This window comes from Hemicordylus capensis, chromosome 2 (assembly GCF_027244095.1).
Source record: "Hemicordylus capensis ecotype Gifberg chromosome 2, rHemCap1.1.pri, whole genome shotgun sequence".
Taxonomy (NCBI): Eukaryota; Metazoa; Chordata; class Lepidosauria; order Squamata; family Cordylidae; genus Hemicordylus; species Hemicordylus capensis.
The window spans coordinates 73,456,132-73,477,104 of NC_069658.1; the positions used below are offsets into that span (position 1 = coordinate 73,456,132).

General features: G+C 45.5%; 1 long non-coding RNA gene across 1 annotated transcript in view; it reads right to left on the bottom strand.

Annotated features, from left to right (window-relative positions):
• Positions 1–14,848: 14,848 nt before the first annotated feature.
• The window catches only part of LOC128346035 (uncharacterized), a 53,609-nt gene continuing 47,484 nt past the window's right edge, over positions 14,849–20,973 (bottom strand). Inside the window, exon 2 of the long non-coding RNA XR_008316748.1 lies at positions 14,849–15,523. This is a non-coding gene — a long non-coding RNA (uncharacterized LOC128346035). The remainder of the gene's footprint in view (positions 15,524–20,973) is intronic.

Genomic DNA, 20,973 nt, shown 5'->3' on the forward strand with positions numbered 1-20,973 from the left:
CCATCTCCACAATTACTGCAGTGTCTGATGTGGAGGTGTCTAAGTGACTCCTCTTGTGTGATTAGGTTGGATCAGTTCCAGTTTGTGACTCCTGAGGATGTGGACATGCTGATGGGAATGGTGTGGCCTACCACCTGTTCTCTTGACCCTTGTCCGACATGGCTTATATTATGTGGCAGGGAGCTTGTTGTAGAAGGCCTGGTAGAGATTATAAATGCGTCTCTGAGGGAAGGTAGGATGCCTCCATGTCTTAAGGAGGAAATTATTAGACTGCTTCTGAAGAAGCCTACCCTGGATCCCTCGGACTTGAACAACTACAGGCCTGTCTCCAAACCTCCGTGGTTGGGCAAGGTATGAGAGGGTGGTGGCCTCCCAGCTCCAGACAGTCTTGGATGAAACTGATTATCTTGACCCATTTCAAACTGGCTTTTGGGCTGGTTATGGGGTGGAGACTGTCTTGGTCGGCCTGATGGATGATCTCCAACTGGGAATTGACAGAGGAAGTGGGACTCTGTTGGTCCTTCTGGACCTATCGGCAACTTTCGATACTATCGACCATAGTATCCTTCTGGAGCGTCTGAGGGGGTTGGGAGTTGGAGGCACTGCTTTGCAGTGGTTCCTTCCACTCTTACCTCTCGGGCAGGTTCCAGATGGTGTCCCTTGGAGACTGCTGTTCTTCAAAATCTGAACTTTTGTATGGTGTTCCCCAAGGCTCCATATTGTCTCCAATGTTGTTTAATATCTACATGAAACCGCTGGGAGAGATCATCAGGAGATTTGGTGCAGGGTGCTATCAGTATGCTGATGACATCCAAATCTATTTCTCCATGTCAGCATCATTGGGAGAGGGCATAACCTCCCTAAATGCCTGCCTGGAGTTGGTGATGGGCTGGATGAGGGATAACAAACTGAGACTGAATCCAGCTAAGATGGAGGTACTCATTGTGTGGGGTTGATACTCGAGAGATGATTTTGATCTTCCTGTTCTGGATGGGGTCACACTTCCCCAGAAGGAAGAGGTACGCAGTCTAGGGGTGCTTCTGGATCCAAGCCTCTCCCTGGTGTCCCAGGTTGAGGCGATGGCCAGACGTGCCTTCTGTCAGCTTCGGTTGATACGCCAGCTGCATCTGTTTCTTGAGGTGAATGACCTCAAAACAGTGGTACATCTGCTGGTAACCTCCAGACTGGATTACTGTAATGCGCTCTATGTGGAGCTGCCCTTGTACGTAGTCCAGAAACTACAGCTGGTCCAGAATGCGGCAGCCAGGCTGGTCTCTGGGTCATCTCGGAGAGACCATATAACTCCTGTATTGAAGGAGCTACACTGGCTGACGATATGTTTCCGGGCAAAATACAAGGTGCTGGTTATAACCTATAAAGCCCTAAACATTTTGGGCCCTGGGTATTTAAGGGAACGCCTTCTTCGGCATGAACCCCACCGCCCACTGAGATCTGCTGGAGAGGTCTGTCTGTAGCTGCCACAGGCTCGTCTGGTCACCACTCAGGGATGAGCCTTCTCCGCTGCTGCCCAGAGGCTTTGGAATGCACTCCCTAGTGAAATAAGAGCCTCCCCATCTCTGACAGCTTTTAAAAAGTCTTTAAAAACACATCTCTTCACCCAGGCTTTTAATTATTGTTGTTTTAATGGTTTTAATGCTGTTTTAAAATATTATTTTAAAATTTTTAAATTGTTGTAATGTGTGTGCACCCCCCCATATTTGTCTTAACAAATGTTTTACTTTGTTTTTATTCTGTTTTAAACTGCCCAGAGATGTAAGTTTTGGGCGGTATAAACATGTTTTAATAAATAAATAAATAATAAACTCTGGGCCGTTGGAGATTCAGCTCCTGATAGCATCAACTCTTAGCACTGGGAACTCTATTGACCACTAGAGGCATTGGGGTAAAGTTAGCCAGGAAGGGCAGATCCTCTCTGACCATGCTTTCTCTAGTCTGATTCCCCTTTGCTAGACACAGAGGTGTTTCACATGATTAGTGTGAAGCGCCTTGAGGTGGTTTGCAGGGAGAGTGGGTTTAGCCCACTCTCCCCACAGATGATCGCCTGTGGAGCCCTAAGCAGCTGGATCAGCTCCCCACATGACTACTGGCTCCATCACGGAATTGGTGGGGGCTGTGAGGATCAGGGGCTGCTTGGCCCCCAGAAGTCCCAGGATGCCCTGCGCGAGTGCGCGGAGCATTCTGGGGGGACCCCTGAGCCTGGGAGGCTGGTTGTGGTCTCCTGGTTGGGAGTCTACTCATGTGTCACCCCACATTGCGGTGGCACACGAGCAGAAAAATGAGGTTAACAGAGCACTTGCTCTGTTAACCTCGTTTACTGGGAGGGGGAATTATGTGGGCTAGTTGCCTTGGAACCACTAGGCTCCCTTAGCCTACTTTCTGGTGATCGTCAGGACAGCTTCATAGTCTCAGAACAGGTTTTATGAAACTAGCAATTAAGCATGCAGATCTTATCTATCTCTGATGGATTTCCCAAATAAATTACTTTATTTAGAACTTAAACTCCTTGTCTCCAGACAACATTAATTAGCAGTGCTCTCTTACCTGCACACTTCGACTGTAGCAGGGGCAGATAAATAAACCTCCCTTCCTGAGCTGTGTAACATGGGCAAGGATGGCAGAGACTTTGAGAAAGGTCTCCTAACAGGAGGTTTTACCCACGGGGCTTCTGCCCTGAATCTCCTTTGGGAGAGAGTGTGTGCGTCCACACACCAACCAAACTTACCCCAAACTCCCGACGAGATCCTTGGACCCACTCCACACACGTCAGGCTTTGTGATGTGAATTCTAGCTTATCTCGAGGTTTTCCTGGATTTTTAAAATGCTGGTTTTAAGCTATGTTTTCTGAAAATGCTGGAGCAAATAGGGAGAGGCACTGGTGTAGAATCATTAGCATGATAAGAGGCATGGTCTCTTATCATGGTCTCTTATCAGAAATGCAGATCTTTCTTTGCAGGGAATTCTCTCCCCCCCCCCAACCCTGCCCCATTGGCTAGGAAGGAAAACAGACACCTGCCATGTGTACTTGCGAAAACAAAAACCAAGAGCAGAGAGGAGGGACTGTTTCCCTCAATGCCACAAGTTTACTTCAAAGTGGCTTCACTCAACATTTACCCCGAAGCCTGAAGCCAAGTGTGAATAACTTCCTGACAACCAAAAGTCTTTTTGCAAGGCTAAATCAATGCAAAGATAGTAAGGTGAGAATTGAAATAGTGATGTGCACAATAGCTTAAACCTGCTTAGCTACCATGAAACCTATTAGCTGAGTGACAGGGCAGGAGAAAAAGTTTATAGTTCTCAGCTTTTAGTTTCTTAAATAACTTTTATTTGAAACTTTAAACAATAATTGTAAATTTAATTGTGGTTTTAGCCTGGTCTTTTAACTTGTTTACTTAATTTGGTTAAATTTATTAGTCTTATTTTACATTGTATCTGCTGTATGTTATTAATGTTGCAAGCCACCCCAAACAGTAGTGCACTGGAGGGGCAGGGCATACATATTTTAAATAAAAATAAATAAGAGTTTCCAAGATCAGTGTGTCACACAAACTAAAATGGAATGGAAAGCAGAGAGGACTGTATTAATATAAAATAGATTCTATCAAATGTTGAGCCTCTTGGCTCTTCATCAGGGCAATTTTATGTACAACAAAGTTTTCTTCTAAAAAGAAAAAGAAGGCTCAAATAATTTGCAAATTGGGCCTCAGGACTGAGAGGGATGGTTGGCAGAGCGTAAGGGAGAGCAGGTTTATGGAGGTGGGGGGAGGGAAGAAGGCTCCAGTGGGTTCCATGCCAGGCCTTGCCTGTGCAGGCATGGACCATGCCATGTCACCATTCCATTAAAAACTGCACTCAACATTTATACTTAATGTGCAAACCAGCCTAAGAAAACCATCATAGACCAGCCTAAGAAAAACATCACTAATGAACAACTATGTAAATAGAGGAAAGTGAGTTTAAATCAGTGCTGAGATGAAATTTTTCAGCTTAAATTCAGAGTGTAGGAGGAAAACATGCAAAACCATGGCAATTTGAGGGGGGTGAGAACTTCTTTGAAAGTTTCATGGGTAGATAACTGCTGGTTGGTGGTGCTAGCTGCTCTTTGGCAGTGGGGGCTGCAGCAACTGTAGAGCTCTTCCTTGTGGCCAGCTCCTGCCATCTGCCATGGTTTTTCTCCTAGAATGCCCCAGGAATGATGCCATGCCTGTGTAGGGGTTGCCATTCCCTCCTAGAACATCAGAAACATCTTTTGAACAAGAACAAATTTTTTTCATCAAAAAGATGCCCTCCCCAAGTTTAAAAGGGTTGGGGACAGCAACTGCTACCAACCAGTAGTAGGCCACCTGTGAAATTTCCAAATAGCATCCCAGTTGATGAGATGGGGCTGTATCTCAGTGGTAGAGCATCTGCTTGCATGCAGAAGGTCCTAGGTTACATTCCTGGCATCTCCAGATAGGAATGGGAGAGACTCCTGCTTGGAACCTTGGAGAGCTGCTACCAGTCAGTAAAAAACAATACTGAGCTAGATGGACCAACTGTCTGACATAGTACAAGAGGCTTCCTAGGTTCCTATAAGAAAATACATCTCAATGGGATGAAGAAAACGGGGTGTGTGTGTGTGTGTGTGTGTGTGTGTGTGTGTAGAGATCACCTTTACTATAAATAAGAGATTTGTTCACCCAGTTATCAAATGCCAATCATGTTATGGCCTGGTAAGCCTTCTATAAGATATCCCAAGAGAGAAAACCCTGCCTTCGGCCCCCCATTGATTTTCATTCCTTAGGCACAGCGGGGAAATGACTTGACTAGCAGAGGTTGCCAGTTTGAATCCCTGCTGAAACACCTATATCAGGCATCAGAGATATAGGCAGATGCTGAAAGGCATCGTCTCATTCTGCGCAGGAGATGGCAATGGTAAACCCCTCCTGTATTCTACCCAAGACAGCCACTGGGCTCTGTGGTTGCTAGGAGTCTACACCAGCTCGACGGCATACTTTACTTTACTTTAAAGGAAGGCACCCAGAGAAGAGATTCCCCAAATGTTTTTATGGTATGGGGAGTGAGACTAGATGTTCTCTTGGATATTTTGTAAGCAGGCCACTCAGTATTTTAAAGGTAATAATCAACACTTGAATCAAGCCTAGGAGCTGACAGTAATCCAGCGCGGATGAGCCAAAGTGGATATGTACTCTGCACCCAATCCAGTAAGCTATCAGATAGCAAAATTCAGTACCAACTGTAGTTTCTGAGCTGCTGTGAAAGTGGGTCCCATGTAGAAGACATCGCAGCAACCAATCTGAAGGCTTCCAAGCACATGGATGACTCTGGCTATTATAATGATTGCCTCAAATGCAATTGTAAAAACATGCTTTCCTGTCATATTAAAATGACAGAAGTATTGAAACTGCCATACAGCTTTAGATTAGTATTTGCCCTTGATAACAATGGCTTAATTGAGTATATTCATTTGTTTATTTAACACATTTATATACCACCCACTACCAAAGTCTCTAGGTGGGAATCTATCACTCAAAAGTTGAGCCAGCAGTTCTATTGCAAATTAGTAATGATCTACCAGCTTTGCGGCCGTGTAGTGTGACAATGACCAAAAGGACCATGGGGCCGGCTCTCATGGAGGAGATTAGCCAAGATGGTCAGGGTACTTAAAAAAACAAGTGAAAAGCTGAGGAAATGATAGTTATCTGGACTTCTAATCACACCACAATCCGCCTCAAGCATAAATGGATAGGACATGCATTGATAAAACTGAGATGGAAGATAGGAAGCTGGAATTGGTCCGTGCTGGAAGAACACAAGATTTTATAAGACCAAACATTGGGTGTGAATACACTTGTTTGGGAGTTATTAATCTGCATGAGAAGTGTATTTATTTCCTTTGCCATTTTTTCCACAGATAAATTGAAAGTCCTAAAAAACAAACAAACAAACAAACAAACAACCCAAACAGTGATACCAGCAACTCAGTCTATGGACAGCACTAAAATATTTATAATGTCTTTCCATAGCCTCTTTGTTTGATTTCCAGAAGCTTTGTTCATCCTGTGCAGCTGGCCAAATACAGTAGAGAGGTTCATTGATTCCCTGAAGTGGCCCCTGAATCAGCTTTAATTTCTCCTTTTATTCATTAGATTGTGCACCAGCTAATGTAAGTTCCAAAGGGATTATCCCCTCACCACTTTTCACAGTGGATTTTGCCTGGCCATCTTGCCTGTCTCTATTCTAGAGCATTGCCTTTCATTCAAAACAACTTGGGAATGATTTTTAACACTCAAGAGAGTTTTGAACCATTTTAAAAGAACTAACATTTGCAGTCCTGGGGAGGTGTGCCATTCATATAACACGTGCCAACTGCATGAACATTGTTAAAATGTAACAGCTCCTGAAAGAACAGTTATGAGTCTGAGGGATTGACAAACCCATGAACGTTCTCATCAAGATGTGCCATGAATGTCAGGCGATATCAAAAGCAAGCAAACTGAACCATTATAAATGCGAGAAGAGCAGAGAGACATCTGGGAATTGCCCAGAATAGACTGTTGTGGCCTTCTGCCCAATGCCCAATCAGCATTAGTCACTACTGATGAATTATCTATAGCACCTTTATTGGAATGCAAAGCATGACCGGCGCTTTGCTGCCTGCCGTGTGCCGCATGTGGGCTCTGACTTTTGTCACAAAGTCAAAGCGTGCCAGGGGTCCTATTTCAAGGACGGAGCTGGCAGCATTTGGTAGAATATTTTATGGCCATATGACAGCACATAACATCTTTGTGGGCCACAAGCCAGGAAAGAATAGTTAGGAAATTAGAACACAACCTGTGTAAATGGCTTAATACCAACTAAGTCAACAAGACATTTGCCTAAAGACTACTATCGCCACTCTTATGGCATGAGAAACCATAATGATGCCCCCGCTAAGCCTGATATTTCAATACACCTGTTCAGACGTAACACAGAGCCAAGATTAAATCTTTGCTTCACACAACTTCTCAGAGGCTCGGGAGCATGTACTCCACTCTCCCTTTTGTACATGAGCCTTGAAATAATTCTGCTTCTGACTGTGGTTAGAAAAAAACCCAGGATCAGTCATGACATCTGAACTGACTGCTCCTGGCAAACCACAAACTGAACTTAAGGTTTGAAGCTGGGTTCCAATGCAGGGGCATCATCACGGGTTGTCCATGGGGTTCAGGCCACAACTGAATGGCCCAGAGCCAGGTTTTTTTCTGTCTAGTAATCTTTTATGTTTTGTTATTTAGAAGTTTGTCCCAGTGAGGATCCTGTAGAGTGTGTGGGGTGAAGTCATAAAGAAAAGGGGGGGGGGAGGAAAAATGCTGCTGCTTCGGAATAAAACCTTAGTCAATTCTATATGAGATTACTTTGTGTTTACAAGGGAAGCAATTATGAAACAAGCCCCAAATCTCAAAAGGAAGATGGCTTACCTCTGCAGCACCAATCGCTTCTCCCTAAAATATGCTATGCTAGGGACAAAACAGATGCTTTAGCCCCCAATATTACATTTGTTTCCTCCAGGTTTCCTTTGGGGAGGAGTCAGTGTAATTATTGTTGGGGGGCATGGTTGAGTTTAATTATCAAAAAGTGGGCTGTGGGCTCAGGGCCCAGATCTTTCAAATACCTAGCAATGCCTCTGTTATGATGTGAACCTAATATTTGAAGATGGATTTACAGCATGGTTTTTTGAAGACCTCCATTGAGAATAAAGATCAGTTAGTTAGGCTATCACAATCAACCCAGGCTCATTCCTAACCACAGTCAGAAGTAGAATTCCCCCCCCGAGAATTCACACACAAAGGGGAGTGGGGAGTGCACACCCACAAGACTCTGAGATATCTGGCAAAACCAAGATTTAATCTTGGCACTATGTGACATCCAGACCAGCCTACTATGGCATTGTGTACTGTGTTCCTCATGGTCATGCTTCTGCAGTGTAAGAAAACACCCAATTCCAGCAGTCGGCTAAAGAGAAAAATTGTCTCTGTCTATGTGCTTCACAATCACAGCTAAACCCAGAGGCCCACTACCACTGTTGTGAGCCCTAAAAATATCTAGAAAGAAGGGGAAGGAATTTACTGGGCTATATAGAGAGCGCCAACCTAGCCAATCAGCATTCTTGTGCCAAAGAACGGGTACGAATATTCATTCATTTCATTCCATATCATTTCTATACTGCCCCATCCAAAGGCTCTGGGTGGTGCACAACAAGTAAAATTCTATAACAAACCACATTTAAAACAAACAGGTTAAAACAATATAAAAACAAACCTAAAACAATTCAGAGCCATTTAAAACCAATTAAAAAACAATTTAAAAGCCTTGGAAAGCCAGGCCAAACAAGTAAGTTTTAGGGCTCTCTTGAAGGCCAACAATCCAGACTACAGATATCTGCCAGGAGTGCATTCCATAGGCCAGGAGCAGCTACAGAAAAGGCCCAGATGTGCTGGTGGTAACTGGAGTTAGACCTCTCCGAATGACCTCAACATGCGATGGGGATCATACAGAAGAAGGCGCTCTTTAAGGTAACACAGACCAAAGCCGTGTAGGGCTTTAATACCAGCACTTTGTATTTTGCCCGGAAACATATTGGCTCCCAGTGCAAATGTTTGAGAACAGGCATAATATGGTCTCTCCGGGTTACCCCAGAGTCCAATCTGGCTGCCGCATTTTGAACAAACTGAAGTTTCTGAACTACATACAAAGGCAACCCCACCTAGAGCACATTGCAGTAGTCAAGTCTGGAGGTTACCAGCTGATGCACCACTGTTTTGAGATCATTCTCTTCAAGGAATGGACACAGCTGTCGAATCAGCCAAAGCTGATAGAAAGCACTCCTGGCCATAGCCTCCACCTGAGATACCAGGGTGAGGCCTGGATCCAAGAACACTCCAAGCTTTGTACCTGTTCCTTCTGGGGGAGTGTAATTCCATCCAGGACAGGGAGATCTAACTAATCCCTCAAATTCTGATCCTCCACACTGAGCACCTCCATCTTGCTTGGATTCAGCTTCAATTTGTTGTCCCTCATACAGCCCATCAGGGGTATAGCTTGGGGAGAGGGGGCCCGTGTTCATCCCTCTTTCTGGCAGCACCCAAGAGTGAGGGAGATAATGAAGAAAATAGCGCTGGAGGGCCCTCAGGAGCTGGGGGCCCGTGTTCTTTGAACCCTTTCGCTCAATTATAGCTATGCCCCTGCAGCCCATTACTGCCTGTAGGCAGGTATATAGCGAATGAATGCCATTCCTGACGACGATGATGATGATGATTGATGATAAGGAGAAATAGATTTGGGTGTCATCAGCATACTGGTAACACCCTGCACCAAATTTCCTGATGCATTGATGACAGAATGGAGCCCTGAGGGACTTCATATAATAGCTCCTGTTTTGAAGAGCAACCATCACCAAGCTCTACCATCTGGAATCTGCCTGAGAGATAGAAGCAGAACCACTGCAAAGCAATGCCTCCTATCCCAACTCCCCAGGCGATCCAGAAGGATATCATGATCGATGGTATCAAATGCCACCAAGAGATCCAGAGGAACCAACAGAGTCATACTCCTTAAGAACATAAGAACAGCCCTGCTGGATCAGGCCCAAGGCCCATCTAGTCCAGCATCCTGTTTCACACAGTGGCCCACCAGATGCTGCTGGGAGCCACAGGCAGGAGTTGAGGGCATGCCGTCCCTCCTGCTGTTACTCCCCTGCAACTGGTACTCAGAGACATCCTGCCTTTGAGGCTGGAGATGGCCTATAGCCCCCCAACTAGTAGTCGATGACAGACCTCTCCTCCATGAAGTTATCCAAACCTTCTGTCGATTCCCTTATAGAGGTAATCCATCAGGCTGACCAAGGCTGTCTCAACCCCAAAGCCTGCTCTAAAGCCAGTTTGAAATGGGTCTAGATAATCAGTTTCCTCCCAAACTGCCTGGAGTTGGTTAGCCACCGCTCTCTCATTCACCTTGCCCAACCATGGAGATTGGTCTATAACTGTCCATCAATGAGGGATGTAGGGGAAGCTTCTTAAGAAGTTGTCTAATCATTGCCTCCTTCAAACATAGAGGCATCCTTCCTTCCCTCAGTGAAGAGTTAGTGATATTAACTAGGCCATCTCCAACAATTCCCCTGCTAGAGAGAAGCAGCCAAGTCGGGCAAGGATTCAGAGAACAAGTGGCAGGATGCACCGCCCCAAGCAGCTTGTCCACATCCTCAGGCATCACAGATTGAAACTGATTCACTCTAATACAGCAAGAGGGATTGCTGGGCACCACCTTAATCGACTCTGCAGAAACAGTGGAGTCCAAGTCAGCCTGAATACAAGAGATTTTGTCTGCAAAGAACCCATTAAAGGCATTACAGCAGAACATAGTCTCTGGGGACTGGTTCGAACTGGAAGGAGTCTGCATCAAACCCCTCACAGCCTGGGACAACTCTGCCAAACACGAACCTGCAGAAGCAAGGCACGCAAACAAAAACTGGTTTTTGCTGCACACTCTGCTTCTGCATAAACCTACAAATGGGCTCTATGCTATCTCCTGTCAAATTCGAGCCGAGTTCTCCTTCACTTGTGTTCCAGTCACCTACCTTGCTGCTTCAGACTCTGCAACCCCTCTGTATACCAAGGGGCCACTTTTAAAGCAGGCCGGAAGAGACACTTAGGAGCGATAGTGTCTACTGCCCTGGTAAGTTCCCTATTCCAGGTTCCGACCAGGGCATTGATAGAATCACTGGCAGCACCAACACTGAAACCCTCCAAGGCCTTTTGGAATCTTACTAGGTCCAGCAGCTTTCTTGGACAGACCATTTAAATAGGTTTACCACCCCTGCAAGGCTGGGCCATGGCCGTGAAACCAAACTTAACCAGGTGGTGGTCCGTCCATGACAATGGGGAAACTACAAGATCCCCAATCCACGGAACACCACCCTGATCTGAACAAAAGACCAAGACGAGTGTGTGACTGGCAACATACGTTGGTCCTGAAACTAATTGGGATAGGCTCATAATTGTCGTGCCTACTATGAACTCCTGAGCTGCACCAGACAAGTCAGCCTCAAAGTGAATACTGAAGTCCCACAGCACTAAAAGTCTGGGTGACTTCAACACCAACTCTGAGACCAACTCTGTCAGCTCAGTTAGAGAGTCAGTTGGGCAGCAGAACATTTGTTTGTTTGTTTGTTTGTTTGTTTAACACATTTCTATACGTCCCAAAACACAAGTTCTCTGGGTGGTTTACAAAACAACAACCAATAAAAAGATTAACACATTTCAACAATTAGAATTTAAAATGTTAAATCTATTAAAACACAATTAAAACACAATTAAAACAATATCTAATTAAAAGACTGGGTGAGCAAATGCATCTTGACTGCCCTTTTAAAAGTTAGGTTATAACCACAACCTTGTACTTTGCCCAGAAACTTATCGACAGCCAGTGTAGATCTTTTAAGATAGGAGTGATATGGTCTCTCCAAGATGACCCAGAGACCAACCTGGCTGCTGAATTCTGGACTAACTGCAGTTTCCGGACTATGCACAAAGGCATGAGGCTTTAAGACAATGACACCATGCAGAGAAGCAGCGTGTGTGTGTGTGTGTTTGTGTGTGTGTGTGTGTGTGTGTGTGTGTGTGTGTGTTTAAATTCAATGAGACAATCTTCCTGTTCAAATTCTTGCACAGTTCATGTCCAGGATGTCACTTTTCCTACATCCTAGAAGGACGTCTGATTCCAGTGCCTAGGCCCATCCGGAACATGCGGCAACCTTAGCTCTAGTGCATGACATTAAGACAGAACAAAGACAAGCTATCTGGGATAATGTTACGCTTTTGTCTTGTTTGTTCAGGGGAAAAGCCAATTGAAAGGAAGGGCAGAGAGCAGGACAACCTGATCCCAAAGCATGCTTTGAGGTTCACAAGGCATGAATACATGAAAGCAAAGAGCTTTGAAAAATAGGAAGGGTTTTTATCATTATCCAACAATGTCAATCAACATGGCAAGGTGGGGAAAGCAAACAGTGGTTGACTGGTCAACATATTCATCCAGTTTGGAAAGATGTATTGGTTTAAGAATGACCTTGATGCTGTAGAGTGTTATGTGTCTAATGTTTTGTAGTCATAGGTTTGGGATTGGTTTTCTTCTTTTTAATGATGGTTTTTATAAATGTATTGTAATGGTGTCTGGTGATTTTAAATAATATGAACAAAAATCAGGTAAAATAGAAAGTGTTAAGGTTGCTCTTTAAATATATCAGTGCCCCCACCCCAGCAATTCACCTCTACGAAAATCACCCATGCACTAACCTGGAAACTGGGAGAATTTTGTAAGAATCATCCAAACCTATATGGTACTTTATGACTTAAATGTCTGAAGTTCTGAGCAAGGTTGTGATTGATTGATTGATTGATTGATTGCCATCAACTTGATTAAGTTGATTAAGTTCCGCCCAGAGACGAAAGTTTGGACGGTACAAAAGTTAAATAAATAAATAATCAAGTTGGTGTCGACTCTTAGTGACCACATAGATAGATTCTCTCCAGGATGATATGACTTTAACTTGGCCTTTAAGGTCTCTCAGTGGTTCATTGTTGTTGTAATCAAGTTGTTGTTGTATTCATTGTTGTTGTAATCAAGTCCTTGCTGCTGGTCATCCTCTTCTCTTTCCTTCAACTTTTCCCAGCATTATGGACTTCTCAAGGGAGCTGGGTCTTGAGTGAAAATTCTGGATCGATTTGTTCTATGATCCATGTGTTCGTTTTCCTGGCTGTCCATGGTCTCAAAAGCTATGTTCATAGTTTGAGGCTGCTCCATTACCCACCTTTGTTAGTGGAAATTTAGGTGGAGGTGGTGGTGGTGGTGGTTAGGAATCAGGATTCTTTTGCTCATCTTAGGCTTGGGTGCATGCACTGCACCCAAGACGCCCCCCCTGAGGTGTCTTAGGTGGGGGACCAATAAGCTACTCCCTCCTGCGGCTCATGAAGTGAGGTTAAAGTTCCTCACCACCACCATTTCCTTATCACTCATTTACTCACTCTCCTTCCACCACTCTCCACTCAGCCCATTATGTCCTTCCAGGGGCATAGGGAGCTCTTTGGTAGCTGGAGGACAAAGTCCTCTGGTGGCTCCCCCACCCCTAGGATTCTCAATTGCACACGCAATGTGCACATATGCCTCCAAGCCATGTCCCCTGCATTTGATATTAGACACAGATAATGTCTAATGCCTCCACCCAGGAAAGGGTCCGTTCTGACTGACTCTTTCGCATCCTCCCCAGTCAGCATTTCATTGAAGCGCTGGCTGGGCTCCCCCTATCCCCCCAGCTCAGCCAGCGTTTCAGTGAAACACCAGCTGGGGAGAAGAGGGGCATGCCTCGTGGTCTCGGACAGCAAATGCTTCATTCACTGTCTTGGTGCAGGAGGGGACAAAGAGGCACCCCGGCTGAGGGTGAGGGAGTGCCTTGGAAGCCCCTTCCCCAGACCCTGGTAGCTGGGGAATAGTCATCCTCCCTTATTCCATTTTCATTACTTACTTACTTATTTAAAATATTTAAGTAATAAATAAAATATAAAAATATTTATACCCCGCCCCTCCAGTACACAACAATAAAATAGATACAATATCAAATAAAAGTAATAAAATTAACCAAATGTTGTAAACAAGTTAAAAGTCAGGTTAAACACCACACTCAGTATTAAGTTTCAAATTAAATGTTATTTTAAAAGGTAAAAATGGAGAAATATAAAAGCTGAATTCCCCTAAGACTCTGTGTCCTTCTCTTCTTCTCCCCCACACCAGGGGTGTAGCCATAATTGAACAAAAGGAGACAGGTTGAACAAAAGGAGACAGGTTGAGACAGGTTGAACAAAAGGAGACAGGTTGAACAGGTTGAGACAGGTTGAACAAAAGGAGACAGGAGGGAGAGGGGACCCCCAGCTGAGCGACAAATTTGCTTTTCGCTCTCTTCCTCCTGCATCTCTATAGAAGAAGGTGGGGATGTGGGGGTGGGGGTGATCTTCGCTTTTCTGCCACAGGGCCCCCCTTTTGTCTCTTTCTAATTCACAGATACACATATACATATGCCCAACACTCCTACTCCAGCCCATTGCATCCCTGCTTACCTTACCCAGCAGCTCACATGCTGAAGCCAGCGTCACTCTTCTCCACTCCTCCTCCATGCCCTGCTCCCCGATGGAGACACTCAAGGCTAGCACTCTACTGGCCTCACTCAGCTCCCTTCACCAGCCTCTGCCGTTTTGCAGAGAGGAGGAGAACTGTCTTGGATCAGCTCTTCACTGAGCAGTGTGGCACAACTCAGCAAAGAGCTGCTCCAATGGCAGCGGCTGGCAGAAGGAGGCTGGGGAGACAGCAGGGAGCGGGGAGGTGCATTTTGCTATCCTGGTGCTGGCACTCCAAAAATCTGCCACTCTAGACAGCTGCCTCACCTCGCCTCATGGAAGACCTACCCTGAAAAACTGCATCAGTCCCTTAAGAAGGCATATTTAGCCATGATGACATATACTTTGAGGCCATTGAGATTGGACTACTGTATGCACTATACATTGCTATGCCTTTAAGAACTATCTGAAAGTTTCAACTTGTGTAAAATGCTTTGGCGAATGCTCTGACTGGGGCTGCACCATTGGAACATGTAGCACTTTGTTATTCAACTTTATTGGCCATTGATCTGTTTCTAGGTGCAATTCAATGTGCTGGTGTAAGGTCCTACATGGTTTGGAACCAGAAGACTTCAAGGACTGTTTCCTCCCATATGATCCTGCCCAGCTTTTAACAACCATCAGAGAGGTTCTTTTACATGTTCCACTTTTATTTATTTATTTATTTATTCATTCATTCATTCTTTATTTAAGATATTTATATCCCACTCCTCTAGTACACTACTGCTCGGGGCGGCTCACAACAATAAAATAGATACAGTATACAATAAAAGTAATAAAATTAAACAAATTGAGTAAACAAATAAAAAGTTATGTTAAAAACCACCATCAGTATTAAGTATTTATCTGATGTTTGTGAAGTAGGAACATGTGAAAGAGCTCTTACATGCACCAAGGTTATGGAGAGCCCGGACTCATATCTTCCTGGCACCCTCATTGCATTTTTGCCACCGTTAAAAAAAAAATAATCTCTTTAAACTAGCATTTAAGCTCAGCTGTTGTCGTTATTGACTGGGGTTTTTGTTTTCTGTTTTCAGCTCTTTCTTTCTCATCATTCAATTGCTGTTATTTTAAAGCTGTTCTGATTGTTTTAAAATATGTTTTAATTGCCATTTTTGTTAGCTGCCTTGAACACTTGCACAAGCAGAAAGTCAGGATAAAAATTGTCTAAAGTAATAAATTGAATCTTCTGCCTCCAAATTCCATATGATGACATGTCAGGACTGCTGCCAAGAAGACTCCAGGTGATTTTAATTCTTGAAAAGGTACATCAGAACGAAATCAGGTTTTCAAACCACTATAATCTGCAAAGTGAATATGAAACACTGTCAGTAGATTAGAATTTAATTATGCAAATAGTTCTTCACTTACCTTTCTGTTATCAGCTTCCGAGTACTTTGCTTTGCTTCAAGCACCATAGAGATGGAGTGATGCAAATAGAGGAGAGTTAGGAACCCCTGGAGTCATGACCTTTGCTTTAAGGAAGCAAATGTCATAACTAAGGGTGAATTTGGATGTTCCTCACAAGCAGAAATGCATGCATGAGAATCATTTGTGCTTGTAAATTATCTCTAACAAAATAACATCTGATCCTGAAGTTAGGGCACATCAGCCTTGGTAGTGACCAGATTTATGTGCTAAGACAAATCTGGAGTCTGTGGTTTTGACCCATGGGTAAAATTCACACCCCTATAAATTGTGCAAACGTTTGGACTCAAGGAATGATTGGACTGAGACAAGATTACAGTTTCAAAATAAAAAGATGTTTATTGTAGGAGGGGATACAGAAAAGAGAATTCTATGGTTAAAACAATATTACTATCAAAATACATTTAACTGCAATGAAGCATTTTAGCTTAGAGTCCTAATTGTGTAAGTTCCCAGGCGGTCAAAAGAAAAAGGCTTTTAGAAAAGGAGGAGGATGTATATAAGAAAGGGGAACAGAGATAGGATTGGGGCCCAAGGAGGGGCGAAGGCTCATAAGCACCTGATCTCAATGACAAGACCCCCGGGCTCCTGGAAGGACTGCAGCATCTCACTCCTCAGAGACAGCGTGGTAAGAGGCAGGGGAGTTGGATGGGGTGGTAGGGAGAGATGCTTCCAAGAGGGTGCTTCCTCCTTGGTCCCAGCTTCCCAGGTGGGCAAGGAAGACTGGGCAGATCAGGCTGGGCAAGAAAGCCAATCTAGAGAATGGCACAAAATACTGAATACTGCCTTGCATGGTGGCTGGTAGACAGTAAATCACCCCAAAAGCTGATAGACTCCCAAGTGAGGGGCACAAAGGAGCTCTTATTGGAGTCCCCAGTGAAAGGCACAGGAAAGCACACTGGATCATGTAGTAGGGAGTCCCTATACCCAAAAACATATCCTGGGGCAAATTCCATTTGACCATTGTTGCTGATCCCATTGTTGTTGATCTGTTCTGATCTGTTCTGATCTGATCTGAGTGTAACAATGTGGGGATTGCTGAGGAATGCCAAGGCTTTTGTCATGAAAACAGAGTGTATAGATGTGAGAAGGGGGATCCGCATACATGGAGAAGTTTGGTAATCTAATCTGTATTTTTGCTGGGTGCATCTCATAGGTTCATCATTGCTTGCTCAACCTCATTGGTAGAGGAAGATTTACCTTCCCATGCTTATCTATCTCTTCCTGCTGAGCCAATTAGCACATTAGCTCACTGCTATCTTTTTGTGTAAGGAGGGGAAAAGCCAGGATGGTTCATCCTGAATGCAGGATGGCCTTGACAGAGAGTTAATGTGCTGTGAGTTACTTCTGGGGTCTACTTAGGGGGTTCCCAGGGGTGTAGCTAGGGGAGAGGGGTCCCGTGTTCACCCCTCTCCCCAGCGGCCCCATGAAGTGAGGGAGATAATGAAGAAAATAGGGAGGGATGGAGCTGGGGGGCCCTCAGGACCTGGGGGCCCGGGTTATTTGAACCCATCTGCTCAATTATAGCTGCACGCCTGGGGGTTCCCATATAGGGAAGGCATGCATCTGCTCCCCATTCCAATTTGCTCTGTTGTAGCCAAATCTAGGGGCAACTAGCCCATTGCCACTAAGTGACCTGTCCCCATGTGTACAAAAGGAGGGCTCACGATTGCTTGAAGGCTCCTGAGCATATACAGAGAGAGGGATCTCCAAGCCTGGAGACTTGAACATAAGCAGGGAGGCTTCTGGGAGCCTGACAGAAAAGCTTTGCTATCAACACTAGCCAGCTATTATTTGTGGTCACCCTCTCTTCCCTCAGGTCCTTTTCTGGCACAGGGCTTAGACAAGAAGTGGGCCTTTTATAATTTGCATTAGGACATGGAGATGGTAAGAAACAGGAAGAGCCCTCTCCTACTGCTCAGAAAGGATTCCTGCCATTTCTTACCTTCTCCGAAATGGCAGTGGAAATGAGACCTCTGGGGAGGAAATCTGTGTGGTGCTGGGTGTCCTGCTCACCTGAGAGCTGGAGGCACTTGCCATTGGCAAGCTGGCAAGTGGATTTGTAGATGCCTGTGTAATACCCAAAGTGGTTGAAAATAATCCATGTTTACTAATTTCTCTTGATGTATTTTCAGTATTGGTGATGACATTCTTGAAGTTTGGCAAAAACAATGATTGAATGGTTAATTATACATTTATTTATTTTATTTAGCACATTTGAATTTAAAGGACTAATTCAGAAAAATCAGTCATGCCCCCTTTTCTCTAGTGGCATTGTAGGGGTTCTATCTCTCTCTCAAACGTTCATTGTCTGATGCAGGAAACCTCCACTGTTGAGCACTCTTTCCAATCCTGGTTAAAAGAAGTAGGAGTTTATAATGTGCACACATACCCTTTTGATGGTTGTGTCCAGGAATTCTCTCCGCTAATATGGCAACACCAGCTAGAGCAGGGGTGGCCAGCCTGAGACTCTCTAGCTGTTGTTGAACAACTGAGGGCCCAAGCAAGCAAGCAAGCTGATGTCAGCTCCCAGAATTCACAGGCACGTAAGGCAGGTTTGGAAAGAAAAGCAGGCAGTTGGGCTAAGGAACTAAGGGAAGATTTGCAGAGTCAGGAAGTGAAGCCGGAATAGGCAGAGACAAAGCAATGAAAGAAGTCTGTGAGCTGCACAAACAGTGGCCAGAATCCGGACTAACGAAATGGCAGTGCAGTGTTGCTGAGTTTCACATGAACACAACACTGGTGCTTGGGGGATGGGGGCAAGAACCATTTCCTCTTCCTTCTGCAGCTGCCTTTGCAACCCCAAAATATGTCCCTGAGGGTGCTGTATTCTGTGAACTGGTGTGGTGTTCATGTGAAACCCAGCACTGCTGTACCAGCGCTTTGTTAGCCAGGATGTTGGCCAATGAATACAATCAACCATACCATCTAAGGTTTCACAGCTGAAAACAGGGACAATCCTGTGCACAAGTCAGTAGGATTTAGAGCATTTCCAGACAGCAGGCTGTACCACAGGTTTACTGTGAGTTTGAATTTACCCAAAAAATCCAATGCAAAAAGTGGATGTATTTATTTTAGCATATTTTATACCATCTGATATGTACATCTCTAAGAGGTGTACAAATTTTAATTAAAAATCCATTTAAAATACATATAATGAAAATATAAAACAAATTATTAAATTTATTAGAATTAATTCTCATTCAAAGCTTGCGAGAACAGGAGTCTTGAGGGTCTTCCTGAAAACAAACAGAGAAGGAGATGCTCTTATTTCAGCAGGAAGGATACTCCAAAGCTCTGGGGCAGCCACAGAGAAAGCCTTGTCCTGAGTCGCCCCCAGACGAGCTGGTGGCAACTGTACCTGGACCTCTCCAGAAGATATAACAGGTGGCAGGGCTCATGACAAAGGAGGCGCTCTCTTAAATAGCCTGGACCCAAGCCATTTTACCCTTGACATAAATCGGACTACGCTCTAATACGCAATAAAAAAACCTGAATTGTGTCTGGAGTGCTTCCCAATAGCTCGAAGGGACTTCAGGGTAAATCTGGCTGATATGTAAATGCACACCCTCCATTCCGGAGGAGAAGTGAGCTAAAAGCCCCATCAGGAAATTCTCCTGGTGGCCCATGATGGGGCCAATCCAATCCAATATGCCTTTTCTTGGGGAGGAGCTATAGCTTTGCATGTAGAAGGGTCCAGGTTCAATCTTCGGCACTTTCTATTAAAAGGGTCAGGTAGTAGGTGACAGAAAAAAGATCCTGGAGAGCCACTGCCCATCAGAATAAGCAATACTGGGCTAAATGGGCTAGTGGTCAGACTCAGAGGCTCTACACACGATTCTACCTTGTTTCCACACAATTAGGCTATTCTCACGATCAAACAAAACTGGGCTAAGGGAGCCCAGCCTGGTTTTGCTCACTCTTGAGAACCACTCGAGGCCGAGCCTGGTAGCTTCATGGTGGCAAGCCCACCTTAACAGCCACCCTCTTAAATGAGGTTATCGGTGTGAGCATCCCGTTAACCTGGTTTTTTAGAATGTGTGTCAGCCACGGCTGCTTGCAACTAAGGCGGACAGACCCGGGGGAGGGAGGGGGAATCCCAGAAAGGCACCGCACACTCATGCAGTGCATTACTGGGGCTCCAGGGAAAGTGCCAGGCGGGGATGGCAGGAGAGCCACTACAAGCCTGCCGCTTGGTCCTTGGCCTGCCCAGGGACCAAGGGAGGATAGTCTGCAGGGAGGCAATCACTTCCTGGCTTCCCGCAAAAGAGGGTAGCCCTTTTCACTTGACCATGAGAAGAGCGTCAATCACTTCTACCCAGGTGGTCCTCTTACCTTACTTCCACACAACTGAAAATTGAGAGCACACACAGCTAGCAAACCCGTGTAGTACGCGACAAGTCCTTTCTCTTGGTCAGTGAGAAAGGGCTATAGGGTCAGCAGGCAGGAAGCCTTAAAAGGCTTACCTCCTCAAAGACAATGAGCCGAGTCTCATGATCGGTGAGACTCGGTTTGTTGAGCTGAGCGGGGAGAGCGGGCTTAGCAGATGATCTGGGCAGGAGCCCTGGGCAGCCGGATTGGCTGCCCACACAATTGCTGGCTCCATGACGGAGCTGGCGGGGGCTGGGGGAGCGGGGGCCAATCAGCCCCCGGAAGGTCCGGCACACCCTGCAAAAGTGCGCAGGGCATGCTGGTGAGACCCCCGGAGTCTTCCCTCTGGGGGGGTCTCCTCGCTGCGGCTACTCACGATTTTAAAAATCAGGTTTGCAGAGCGCTTGAAACCAAGTGATAGGAACCACTTGGGCTCACACGCACCTAGGAACCACCAGGCTCGCAGCCGAGCCTGGTGGTTCACATGATGGGGCGAAATCGGTCTAGCCTCCGCTAGTCCGATTTTGCCTCATCGTGTGAATAGCCTCAGGGGCTATTCTCATGGTTGGGAAAATTGGGCTAGGAAAGCCTAGCCCGATTTTTCCTGATCGTGAGAACAACCAGGCTCGGCTGTGAGCCTGGTGGTTCTCAAGCGGGTAACCCGCTCAAGTATCCCCCCTCTTTGCGCTCTGCAAACCCGGGCTATCTGGTTTTGAGTAGCCACAGCATGGCTACTCGTGAGTCGACCCCTGGAGGGGAAGCGAAAAGCCACCTCCCGACTCCGGGGGTCTCCCCAGTATACCCTGCACACTCGCACAGGGCATACTGGGACTTCCGGGGGCCGTGAGCCCCCGAGCTCCCCAGACCCTGCTGGCTCTGCCACGGAGCCGGCAATCGTGTGGGCGGCCAATCGTGAGTCCTCAATCTATTACGATTACCAGCTGCTGAAAAAGCC